The sequence below is a fragment of the Pipistrellus hanaki genome (assembly GCF_964339955.1).
Source record: "Pipistrellus hanaki genome assembly, chromosome: X".
Lineage (NCBI taxonomy): Eukaryota > Metazoa > Chordata > Mammalia > Chiroptera > Vespertilionidae > Pipistrellus > Pipistrellus hanaki.
This window is the reverse complement of record NC_140524.1, coordinates 53,592,716-53,605,653: the sequence shown is the minus strand read 5'-3', so window position 1 is coordinate 53,605,653 and position 12,938 is coordinate 53,592,716. Positions and strand designations below refer to the sequence as shown.

Here is a 12,938-nt window from a genome sequence, read left to right as displayed (position 1 = left end):
GCTTTACATAGAACTTCATAGTATCCTAATATATATTATATAAAGAACTATGTGGAGTCACGACCAAATGGGAGACCGGTTATCATGAAGTGCATGGAGCACCTCTTGGTATCCCCTTTCCCCCAGCCCCCAAGCTGCTCACCTTGAGGGAGGGCTGACACAGGGCAGGACTGGGGACTGTTGAGCTTAGGTGGCAGGCTGCTTTGCAGGGTGGCTGTGAGCTTAGTGGAGCAGTGACCCAGGCAGCAGAGAGTTTCGTGAAGTACTAGTCACAGGGCCGGGGAGTTTCGAGTAGCAGTTGCAGGTCAGGAGAGCCTCATGGAGCCGTGGTGGGGAGGGGGAGTTTTGAGGAAATTCCCTTGGCAAGCTTTGCTGGGCAGCAGCAAGCTTGGCAGAGCAGTCAAGGGGCCAGGAGCATCATGGAGCGTCCCAGGGTCCGGAGCTTCATGTAGTATCACATGATGGCAGAGGCCATGCAATAGAGGCCAGGATAGGCTTAGGGACTCTAACTATGCATGATTTCATGCATGCTGGGCCTCTAGTGTTGAATAAAATGGTGACAGTGGTCATCCTTGACTTGTTCCTAATCATAGAAAAAAATCATTTAGCTTTTCACTGAGAATGATGTTAGGTATGGGCTTTTCATATATGATTTTGATAATGTTGAAGTAAATTTCTTCTGTACCTAGCTAGTTTAGAGTGTTTACTATGAAAAGGTGTTATTTTAAGGATTCTTTATCTGCATCTATTGAGATGATTATATGATTTTATGCTTCATTTTATTATGTTACTAATTTTCAGATGTTAAACCAACATTGCATCCCTGGAATGAATCCCCCTTGAAGTTGTTGTATTATTATTTTAATGTGTTGTATTATTCTTTTAATGTGTTGAATTTGGTTTGCTAATAATCTTTTAATTATTTTTGTATCTATGTTCATCAGGGATATTGGCTGTAATTTTATTTTCTTGTAGTGTCCTTGTCAAGGTAAGGTATCAGGGTAATCCAAGTCTGTTCTATTTTTTATAAAAAGATTGAGAAGGGTTGGTTCTTTTTTGTTTGGTTTGCTGCTTGGTTGCTTGTTTGGTACAATTCACTTGTAAGATCATTTGGTCCTGGACTTCTCTCTCTTTGTAGATTTTTTATTACTGTTTCAATTGTTCATTAATATGGAGTGCTGTTGTTTTTTCTATTACTTTATAATCCAGTCTTCATAAGTTGTGGATTTCTAGAAATTTATCCATTTCTTCTGAGTTATACAATTTTTTGGTGTAAAACTGTTCATAGTAATCTCTTAATATCTTTTATTTTTGTGTTATAAATTATACTGTTTCATTTTATATTTTTATTTTGAGTGTTCTCTCTTTTTATATTTCCGACTAGAGTTTTATATATTTTGTCAGAAAAAAAGCTAACTTTATTGACCTATTATAATGCTTTTCCTTTTAAAATTTATCTTTATTGCTGAAAGTATTATATTGATAGATGTCCCCTTTTTCCCCATTGACGCCCCCCCATCAAGCACCCACCCCTCCACCCCCCCAAACACCTTAACCATAGTATTGTCTGTGTCTGTGTTATGCATATAGGAATACAAATCCGTTGATTAATCTCTCCCCCTACCCCCACCTTCCATATGACTTATTTCACTTAGGATTTACTAGTCTGTTCCATGCTTCTACGTCTCTGGATCTATTTGTTTATCAGTTTATTTTGTTCATTAAATTTCACATATGAGTGAGATAATGTGATACTTATCTTTCTTTGACTGGCTTATTTCACTTAGCATAGTACTCTCCAGGTCCCTCCATGCTGTCTCAAATGGGAAGAGATCCTTCTTATTTACAGCTGCATAGACTCCCTTGGTGTAAATGTTCCATGGCTTTTTTATCCACTCATCTTTGGGCTGTTTCCAGATCTCAGCTATTGTAAATTGCCCTGCTATGAATTTAGGGGTACATATATTTTTTAAATTTTGTTTTATTTATTAAAATGGTTAGGATTACATTGGTCAGCATGAACATATAGCTTTTAGGTGTGTGTTTCTACATTACAGGATCTATATTGCACTGTGTGCCCACCATCAAAAGTTAAATCCTCTTATGTCACCTTATATTAGGACCCCCTCTTACCTCTCTATACCTCTGGAAACCACCACACTGCTGTTTGTGTTCATAAGTTTTAGTTTTATATCCCATATATGAATGAAATTATATGGTTCTTAGCTTTTTTGGTCAGACACATTTCACTTAGCATAATGTTCTCAAGGTCCATCCATGTTATTGCAAATGGCACTATTTCATATTTGCTTATGGCTGAGTAGTATTCCATTGTGTATATGTACCACATCTTCTTTATCTAGTCCTCTCTCATGTGACACTTTTGTTGTTTCCATGTCTTGGCCACCATAAATAGTCCTACAATGAACATAGGGGTGCATATATCTTTGTTAATACACAATTTCAAGTTTTGGGGATACATACCCAGGAGTAGAATTGCTGGGTCATATATTAGTTCTGTTCTTATATTTTTAATTCTTTATTGTTTAAAGTATCACATATATCTGCTTTTCCCCCCATTGACCTCTCCCCAGCTGCTCCCACCCCACAGCACATGTCCTCATCCCCCTACTTGCTGTGTCTACTGGTAATGTTTATATGCATGCATACAAGTCATGTGGTTGATCTTTTATCTTCCCCTCTCTACCTCCCCTGCCTTCCCACTGGGGTATGACAATATGCTCAATGTTTCTATGTCTCTGGATCTGTTTCTGTTCAACAATTTAATGTTGTTCATTATATTACACAAAAGAGTGAGATCATGTGATATTTATCTTTCTCTCACTGGCTTATTTCACTTAGCATAATGCTCTCCAGGTCCATCACCAGGCTACTTTCCATAGTGGTTGTACAGTCTACATTCCCACCATCAGTGAATGAAGATTCCTTTTCCCTACAACCTCTCCAACAGTTTTTATTGCTTATCTTGTTGATAATGGCCACTCTAATAGGTGGAAGGTGGTATCTCATTGTAGTTTTGATTTGCATTTCCCTAATTGTCAGTGATGTTGAACATCTTTTCATATATCTATTGGCTATTAGTATGTCTTCTTGGGAGAGGTGTATTCTCAGGTCCTCTGCCCACTTTTCAATTGGATTGTTTGTTTGTTTGGTATTAAATTTTACCAGTTCTTTATACATTTTGGAAACTAAACCTTTGACAGAGCTGCTATTTTAAAATAGCATCTCCCATCTGGTTGGCCGCCTCTGTTTTGCTGTCAGTTTCTTTTGCTATGCAGAAGCTTTTTAGTTTGATAGAGTCCCATTCACTTATTTTTTCCTTTACTTTCATTGCCTTTGGGGTGACATTCATAAAATGTTCTCCACAACCAAGGTCTCTAAGTTTAGTAACTTTATTTTTTTCTATGCAACTTACTTTTTCAGGTCTTATATTCAGATCTTTGATCAATTTTGAATTAATTTTTATACATGGGGACAAACTGTAATACAGTTTTATTTGTTTGCATGTGGCTTTCCAGTTTTCCCAGCACCATTTACTGAAGAGATTGTTTTTATTCTAGTGTGTGTTTCTGTCTCCTTTGTCGAAAATTATCTGTCCACATACATGTGGTTTTATAGCTGAGCTCTTCTACTCTGTTCCATTAATCTGTGTGTCTGTTTATCTGCCAATACCATGCTCTTTTGATTATTATAGCTCTGTAGTATGAACTGAAGTCAGGTAGCATGATACCTCCAGCTTCTTGCCCCCCCCCCCCAATTCAGGATTGATTTGGCTATTTAAGATTTTTTGAGGTTCCATACGATTCTGATGATTTCTCATTCTATTTCTTTTAAAAAGGTCATTGGAATTTTAATGGGGATTGCATTAAATATGTATATTGCTTTGGATAATATGGCCATTTTAACTACATTGATTCTTCAAATACATTAACATGGGACATTTTTCCGTGTGTGTGTGTGTGTGTGTGTGTGTGTGTGTGTGTGTGTGTAATTTTCAATCTCTTTTCATAATGCATTGTAATTTTCAGTACACAGGTCTTTCACATTCTTTGTTGAATTTATTCCTAGGTATTTTGTTGTTAGTATACAGGAAGACAGTGGATTTTTGCACATTGATTTTATATCCTACAACTTGACTGTATTTGTTTACTGTTTACTGTATTTGTTTACTGTTTCTAATAATTTTTTGGTGGAGTCTTTAGAATTTTCTACTAGTATGTATAGAATCATGTCATCCACAAAAAGTGACAGCTTGACTTCTTCCTTTCTTATTTGAATGCATCTTATTCTTTTTCTTATCTTATTGCTCTGGCTAGGACTTCTAGCACTATGTGGAATAGTAAAGGTGAGAGTGGACATCTTTGTTTGGTGATGTTCAAACTGGATAAGGCCTACCTGAATAAATGAGGCTATCCTAAAAGCCCTAGGGCAGAACTGTCCAAGTTAATTGGGAGGCCTGGTAACTGGGGTTTTCAAAGGTGAACAGAATCTGAGTGTAAAGGTATAGAGAAGAAAGCATCCTGAAGGTCTAGTACTGTAAACCATTCAGTGTCCTCAGGAATCTGGGCCAGAAAAGTATAAGGATTAGGAACTACTGGGTGCAAGGGTATGACTGCCTCATTTACTAATCTCAAATCTTATACTGGCCTCCATTCCTTGTTGGGCTTCTGTACCCCTAACATGGGGGTATTACAGGGGCTATGGTATGGCTTCAGTAGGTCCTGTGCTTTTATATTGTTAATTATAACCTCAAGTCGCTCATGGGTGTCAGATTTAAGGGGATACTCCCTCTGGTGTAGATAAGAGGAAGACTCCTTAATGTGAGCCAGGGGAGCAGTAATGTCTCATCCTACTTCGCCCTGAGTGGCCCATATGTCAGAGTTAATTTTAGGCTCTATCAGTGGAAGACACAGAATTTGCTCTGGGTAATATGAATAGTTGTCCTCAGGGGGCTAAGATATTTTGCCCTAGGAGGGCGTGATCAGGAAGACATGAGAAAAGAACAGCTCACCCAAATTATACCCTACATGTTGAGAAAAAGATCTCTATCCGTTTTCCAGACATGCCAGTAACAGTCACAGCCTCTGATGATAGCTGACTGGGGTTTGAGAGGAGTACTGAGAAAATGTCTCCAGTGTTAAGAAAAAAATACATTCCTTTGCCCCTGACCACCAGGATTACCCAGGGCTCCTGGAAGGAAATAACAGTCTTATGGGGAGTGGGGTTGGGAGGCCCTGGGGCCCATCAATTCTGCTGACCAGCTGGGTTATTGGTTCTGCTCCCTGGGATCTCTGTCCCTGAGGGCACCTTGACTTCCAATGGTCTCCTTTACAGTTAGGACAGGGCTTAGGGTACCGTTTCCTTCACCCTTTGGGGCAACTCCAGCACATATGTCCAACTTGGCCATAGTTGTAGCAGGTGACCGGGACTGACTGTCCATCTCTGGGTCCTGACTTGAGACCCTTATTGGCCTCTTGGAGCATGGCTACTATGACCTTCTTCATTTTAGTAGCCTTGGCCTGTTCTCTCCTGTTTTTCCTCTCTTCCTCCTACTGATCCCTGTTATAAAATACAGAGGTGGCAAATTTTAGGAGATTCTCTAAGGTACTTTCAGGACTTATAGCCAATTTCTGTAACTTTTTCCTGATGTCCAGAGCCTACCAGGTGATAAATGTGTCCTTTAAAATCAGTTGTCCCTCTGTTGTATCTGAGATCATATTGGTATGACAGTGCCTCCTGAGCCTTTCTAAAAAGGCTAAGGGGTTCTCATAATCCCCTTAATTAAAAGTGGCCAGCCTAGATGAATTGACAGGCTTTGTTTTGCTATGTAAGAGGCCCTCAATAATGCAGACTTGACAGTGCCTTATTTTCCACATCTCAGTGTCAACATTCCATTTGGGAGCCATAGGGGGAACTTCCTCCTGTCCCATTAAGTAATTCTTCTTTCCTCAGGATCTTGTACTTTTTGAGCTATAATGAGATATACAGTACCTGGCCTGTGACTGGCCTTGTATTTTCTAATACAGTCTGTCTTTCAGTGTGTGACAGTCTGTCCTAAAAGTAATACAACGTTTCTATAGGAGAGATCAAACATTTGAGTAAGGCTTTTGAAGACCTCAATATATTTATCAGGGTCATCTGAAAATTTCCCAAAATCACTCTTGATTTATCTCAGATCTTATAATGAGAAGGGAACATTTATTATACTATGGTGGGGCCAAACTCCCCATTGGCTTGATCAACTAAGGGAACAAACCCTTGGGAGAGGTTGGATTTGGCTTTCCTCTGGGTGTGGGTCCCCCTTGCTGGGGGAGATACCTCCCCTGGGGGTCCCAGGTACAGTTTACAGGAAGGCTCACATGGAAGCACTGGTTATGGGGTGGCCTCAGCCTTTTTCTCTGGTGAGTTATTATGGCCAGTAGAGAGGGGTCAATCTTGGTTTATCACTTAAACCAAAAAAAAGGCCAGGACATCATAGATTTCTGACCACTTACCCTCTATCCTACAAAAGAGATCCAACTGTAAGATGGTGTTATAATTCAGGCTTCCCTCAGAGGATCATGTCTCCCCATTTACTGGCTAGTATTGGGGCCAGGTCCAAGTGCAAAAGAAAATCAGGCATTTCTTCTTAAGGGTATGAGGGTAGAATATGTCCCAATGTTTAAGAATACAGTTCAAAGGGCTATCTGCACTGTGTGTGGATGAAGTGCCTACCATCTGTAAGAAGACACAGGAAAGAATGTCCAGCACCCTTTGTAATCTTCCGTCTCTGTTTGGGGCATCCTCCTCTTAGACAAGGGAAATGAGATGAGTCCCTCATCGCATGTGACCACAAACAGGGGTCTGCCAGACTTAGTTGGGCTTACCTGCCAGATCTGGTGTGTACTGCCCTGTGGTCAGTTGCACCTTCTTTCTCGTTTGGGAATGCCTACAGCAATGGTCGGCAAACTATGGCTCGCGAGCCACATGCGGCTCTTTGGTCCCTTGAGTGTGGCTCTTCCACAAAATACCATGGCCTGAGCGAGTCTATTTTGAAGAAGTAGCATTAGAAGAAGTTCAAGTTTTAAAAATGTCTCTCAAAAGAAATTTCAATCATTGTACTGTTGATATTTGGCTCTGTTGACTAATGAGTTTGCTGACCACTGGCCTACAGTAACCCAAGTACCTTCTTGGAAATGACTGAGGAAATTATGTTTCTGAAGTATCCACTGGGCCTCTGAGCAGGCGAGAGAAGAGGGACCAATAACAAGTTTCTTGCAAAGATGGACACTTTCCTGATGTCCAGGACCAGGATTCAATAGTGGTGGCCCTTGATCTGGGCCCAAACTTATCATAAATTCACAGCTCCCTCATAGGGCTTTCTATATCCACCACAAGGGAGGGACAAATGTAAAAAGGATTGTATCTTTTTTTTAACCAGGACCAATATCCCATGTCCATTGGTGACTTGCTTGGTCAAGTGGAAAAGATGCTTATGGAATGGGACTTTAAAGATCTCAGGAGAGCAATGCAAGAAGTCCTGGAGGACCTCTACTACTGCTTCAAATCCAAATTCCCTAACTCTCCAGTCTGGTTGTTGCTCCTTAAACTTCACATAGGGGAAAACTCCTGCCCTACCTTCCCATTGAACCTCAAAAGCCCATCAACACATGGTATGGTGTGAATACCAGGGGCAAATGATGGCCTTCAGGCCAGGGCACTCCCCTCTTGGCTCTCCTAACATTCTATTGAAGACTTGAATCCCCTCTGATACTCAAAGCCACTTCAAGGAGTTAGAATAAACCAGGCCTCTGTGGGTTAGATCCAACGAGAGATTGAGGGGATGAGGGAATCATCTGTTCATGCATGGCTTGGTTTACTATGTGGTAGGGGACACCAAGAACAGCAGATCAACTGTCCAAAACCTGGACCCAAATAACTCAATATCCCTCCTTCTCCAACCTTGGGTGGGAGGAGGAAAGAGGCTGGAAAAATTGAGCAGATCTCTAGCAGTAGAAATCCTAACAAGGAATAGACCAGGGTTGAACTGTGTGTGCTTTTTCATAGTGTGCCTTTCATTGGTTTATCTTGCAACTGGTGGGAAGACTATTGCTTCTTAAACTGATAGGACAACCAGTTAATCCTATCATTGCAGTCTTCTTGTGGCAGCCACCCTAATGGCATTTAACTGGCTGACCCATGCCCCCTTAGATGGCCCTAGGGCCTGAGATTGCATTTGGGAAAGGGAAAGTGGGAGAAAATTACCTATTAGAGATGGCAGCCAAATTAAGTGGCTGATGGACACTTGATAATGCCTCCAAAGATATAAAGGAAACAACAGAAGAAGTGATAGAATCCATAGGTTCACCATTTGATGAGAAGATGTCAGATCCTGGACAAGCCCCCAAAACTGATACTGTAGTAACGGCGAGCCAAGGTTCTTCCAAGGATTGTGGCTCATGAAGTTGAAGAACAAAAATCGCAGACTAGAAGATTTAAGCAAAAAGCATATGATTTATTGGAAGTAGATACAGACTCCCCACATGGGGAGGGGCCCAAGAAAAGGTTGCCACCAAAGCTCTCTTATCTAGGGGTTTATATTTGTCACCTCTTTCTCATTTCCTCCTTCCTGTTACCTCCTGATTGGTCTTCCTATTCTTCATTGGCTTAGTAACAGTCTTATATGCATCTCCCTCCTCCCTCTCTTCAGCAATATTGTAACTAAACATTTCTCCTTGTTCCATCCATCAGCAACATTGTAACTAAGTGTTCTGTTATATCCCTGTGGTTTGGCCACCTGCTAGAATGTCCTTCTTCCTTCGTCTCCCTCACAGTCTCTGCTTATCTGCCTCTAACTCCTCTCACTGGGACACGGTGAATTGAAACAGGGGGAAATAAATGAACCCCCAGGGCTGAGGAGGGAGGTAGCTCCCAACATGCTAAGGGAACCTGGTGCCACTGACCTAAGGCTGGTGCTTCCTCTCTCCCTCCACCATCCCAAAGGGGATATGTCTTGACCAGTTGGGGAGGGCACCCCCTCTTGTGCTATGCTACCCAGAGAATCCAACCCCGAAAGGAGGTGTCCTACTGTACCCTTTGGAAATTCAGAAGTTGAACAAAGTATAGTGAAAGTGCTCTGCTAGAGATCATGTCCCAGTGAGGGAGTGGGGTGCAGGTGGAGCACAAGCTCAGCGTGAGTGCCAACGGCTGAGCGTCCTGGAGGCCAAGCATGGGCTTTTGGGACTCTTGGGGGCTCTCTCCAGGATATTTAGCCATACCAAATTGAACACACCCAATCTCCTCTGATCTGGGAAATTCAACAGGGTCATGCTTGGTTATTACTTGGATGGGAGAACTGTTGGTAATATTGAGCACTATAGGCTGTTTCCAACAGAGATGTCCACATGCCCATCACAAGCACACAAGCCCACATGCTTGGCGACAAGATCCAGTGTACCTGTCTCTTGTTCTTGGGGAATTTTTCCACACCATCCTGGGGCCGTTGGGGCTGTCTCTACAGAAATGTGGCACTCTGAGGCCAGCCACCATGCCTGCTTCCTTCTTGTCAATCTGTGAAACTCCCACTGCTCCCCACCACACCTCACCCAACACCCTCCAGGGGAGTGGACCTACCACCACCCTCCTCTCCTTGGAAGTATAGAAGGAACCCCAGCGCTATTCTTGGAACTGGGACCTGGTGAGCCACCCCCATGAACCCTGCTCCCAATCAGGAAAAGGTGTCAACCACCTTATAGAGGGCACCCCTTGATTAGAGGGAAGTGTCCCTTATCCAGCACACCTGGATGAAAACCCACACTGCACCTCTTGGTGCCTGGAGATGGTGAGAACTGAATATATCCTGAGTGCTGAGGAGAGAGGTAGCCCCCAACCTGCTAAGAAAACCCTGCACACCCACAGCCAAACCACCACCTGTGCTGCCCATTGCCTTACACCATCCCTCAGTCCTGTGCAGTTGAGAAAGGCACCCCCTCCTTGCGAACAAGGGACTCCCACCCCAAAGAAGGTGCCCTTCTGCACTCTTTAGAAGCTCAGAAGGTGGGCCAGGTGCAGCTAAAGGGCTCAGTGAGAGATCTGGTTCCAGAGAGAGGGTAGGGACCTAGGGAACACTAGCTGATCTGGGTGCCAAAGGCTGAGGGACCTGGAGGTCAGTCATGGTTCTTGCGGCTACTGGGGGCTACCTCTAGTATCTTCAGCCATACTACTCTGAATGCACTGGATCTCCTCTGATCTGAGACAGTGGGAACAGGCTTGATTAGTACTTGAGTGGGAGACCACCTGGAAATCCTTGGTACTGTAGGCTTTTTTTTTTTTTTTTTTTTTTTTTTTGCACCTGAGAAGGCTGGCCACGCACCACGGGCACGCAAGCCCACACGCATGGAGGCTGGATCCAGGGTGCCTGTGTCTCCTGTTCCAATGGCATTTTTCCATGCCTCCCACACCCCTGGCTTGAGGAGCTATCCCTGGGGAACTGTTGTAGGCCACCATACCCAACCCCCCTCTGGCCATTCTGTGAAATCCCCTCCGTCCTTCCCAACTCCTGCTTCTCCCCTCTTCCCCTTGGAGGTGTGGAGGGAACCCCAGGCCTATTCTGGTAACCAGGCCCTGATGGGCTGACACCTGTCCACTGCTCTCAATCAGAAAAATGTGTCTCACTCCTTACTGAGGGTACGACTCCATTAAAGGTGTTGACTCTGCCCTGGTGGTAACCCCAGCACTCCTTTGCAGACCAGGTGCACCGAAATGGTGGTAACTGAATGTACTCCAGATGCTGTGGAGAGACGTATTCAACAGCCTGCCAATTGAACACCATGCCTCTGATGGAAGGCCAGTGCTGGTCCTAGCCTTCTACCATTACTAGGGGGCTCTGTCCTGCCCAGTTGGGCATGTCAGTCTCTCCTGTGCTATCCAGAGAATTCTAATCCCAATGGTGGTGCCATCCTGAACCCTTTAGAAGCTCAAAAGTTGGGCGAGACAGAGGCAGCTAAAGGGCTCAGCTAGTGATCTGACCCATGCTAGGGGGCAAGAGTCAGGGGGCACAAGATCAGCATGGGGCCCAATGGCTGAGGGGCCTGGAGGCCAGAGGCAGGATCTGGGGGTTCCCGGAGACCACTTCCAGCATCTTTGGCCATACCACCATGAATGTACCAGATCTCTGATCTGGGAAGCTAAGCAGGCTCAGGTCTGATTAATACTTAGATAGAAGAGAGCCTGGGATTACAGGGTGCTGTAGGCTTTTTTCCCCCCTCAGAGAAGGCTGGCCACCCACCACAGACACACAAGCCCACAGGCCTGGCGGCAAGATCCAGGTTTCCTGTGTCTCTTATTCCCATGGAATTGTTCCATGCCTCCCACTCTCCTGACCTTTGGGGGCTTCTCTCAGGAACTGTGCTGTGCTGTTGCAAGCCACAATGACTATCCCCTTCCTGACATTCTATGAAATACCCTCTGGCTCCCTATCCCCACCCACAACCAGGTGAGTAGCCCAGCCTCTCCCTTCCTCCCCTTGGAGATGTTGAGGGCTACTCTGGTAAGCTGGCCTTGTGGGCTGCTCCCCTGCCATGACCACTGCCCCCAATTAGAAAAATGTTGTGGAGCAAAGGCGAGTGAATGACCACTGGAGCACAGACCAAATTAAAATTTAGGGAGCCTTTATTAGCCGTCTGGGCGACTGGGTGACTGTTCTGCCATTCTCCACGCAGGGAGTCCAGAGAGCAGCAGCGACCCTTTGTGTGGGACCACTTTTAAGTGCATTAACTACATCCTGTTTTTTCAGAGCAAACAACCCAAGACAAAACAGTTTTTCCCAAGCAACCTCAGGATCATGCCATTGATCACCATGTTATTGACAGAGTCATCCTGTTCTTCAGAAATCTGACAGTGATCTATGAAAGAAGGCCTACATGTTGGGAAGGGCCATGAGTCCATATCTCAAGGCCTGACCTGGTGTCAGCACTGAAAACTCTATCTGGGGCATAGTCTATGACCTCTCTGGAAAGAGCAAAATTCACACTCTCCAACACTTACTGATAGAAGCCCTCGATTTGGAGGGCATGTATCTTACCCCTGCATTCCCAGATACAAGACCCCAGCACTCTTCAGAGGACCTGGCACCCCTAAAGAGGGGATACGTAAGGAATCCCCAGTGCTAAGGAAGGAGGTAGTTCCCAACTTCATAAGGAAATTCCAAGCTCCCTATCAAAGGCAGTTGCTGCCCCTGGCCTTTCACCATAGCTATGGGGCTCCATCCTGGCAGTTGGGAAGTGAACCCCCTCCTGAGTTACCCTGGGATTTCCACCTCAAAGAAGGTGCCCTCCTGAACTCTTTGGAAGCTCAGAAGGTGGGGCAGAGGGGTCCTGGGGGCAGCTAAAGGACTGAACTAGAAATCTGGTCCCAGCAAATTCTGGCTCAGCACCAAACTCATCATGGAGGCCAAGAGCTGAGGTTCGTAGAGGCCAGGCACACTCCCTTATTTGTTTGTTTGTTTGTTTATTGTTTAAAGTATTACATATAGTACTACATACATCTCCCTTTTTTCCCCATTGACTTTCCCCCAGCCTCCCCTACACCACTGTCACATGCCCTCATCCCACCCCCACTGTGTCTTGTGTCCATTGGTTGTGCTTATATGCATGCATACAAGTCCTTTGATTGACCTCTTCCCCCCCCCCCTTTTTCTGACACTCCACAGCCTTCATGCTATAATTTGACAGTCTGTCCAGAGCTTTACTGCCTCTGTATTTATTTTTTCATTCAACAGGTTATAAATGTTCTTTATTTTCCATAAATAACTGAGATCATGTGGTATTTTTCTTTCATTGCCTGACTTATTTCACTTAACATAATGTTCTCCAGGTCCATCCATGCTGCTGCAAATGGTAAGAATTCCTTTTTTTATATAGCAGTGTGGTATTCCATTG

General features: G+C 44.1%; 1 long non-coding RNA gene across 2 annotated transcripts in view; it reads right to left on the bottom strand.

Annotated features, from left to right (window-relative positions):
- LOC311615238 overlaps positions 1–10,349 on the bottom strand; it is a 1,780,830-nt gene extending 1,770,481 nt beyond the window's left edge. For both annotated transcript variants that reach the window (XR_014793748.1, XR_014793749.1), the window contains exon 1: positions 10,314–10,349. This is a non-coding gene — a long non-coding RNA (uncharacterized lncRNA). The remainder of the gene's footprint in view (positions 1–10,313) is intronic.
- Positions 10,350–12,938: the final 2,589 nt, after the last annotated feature.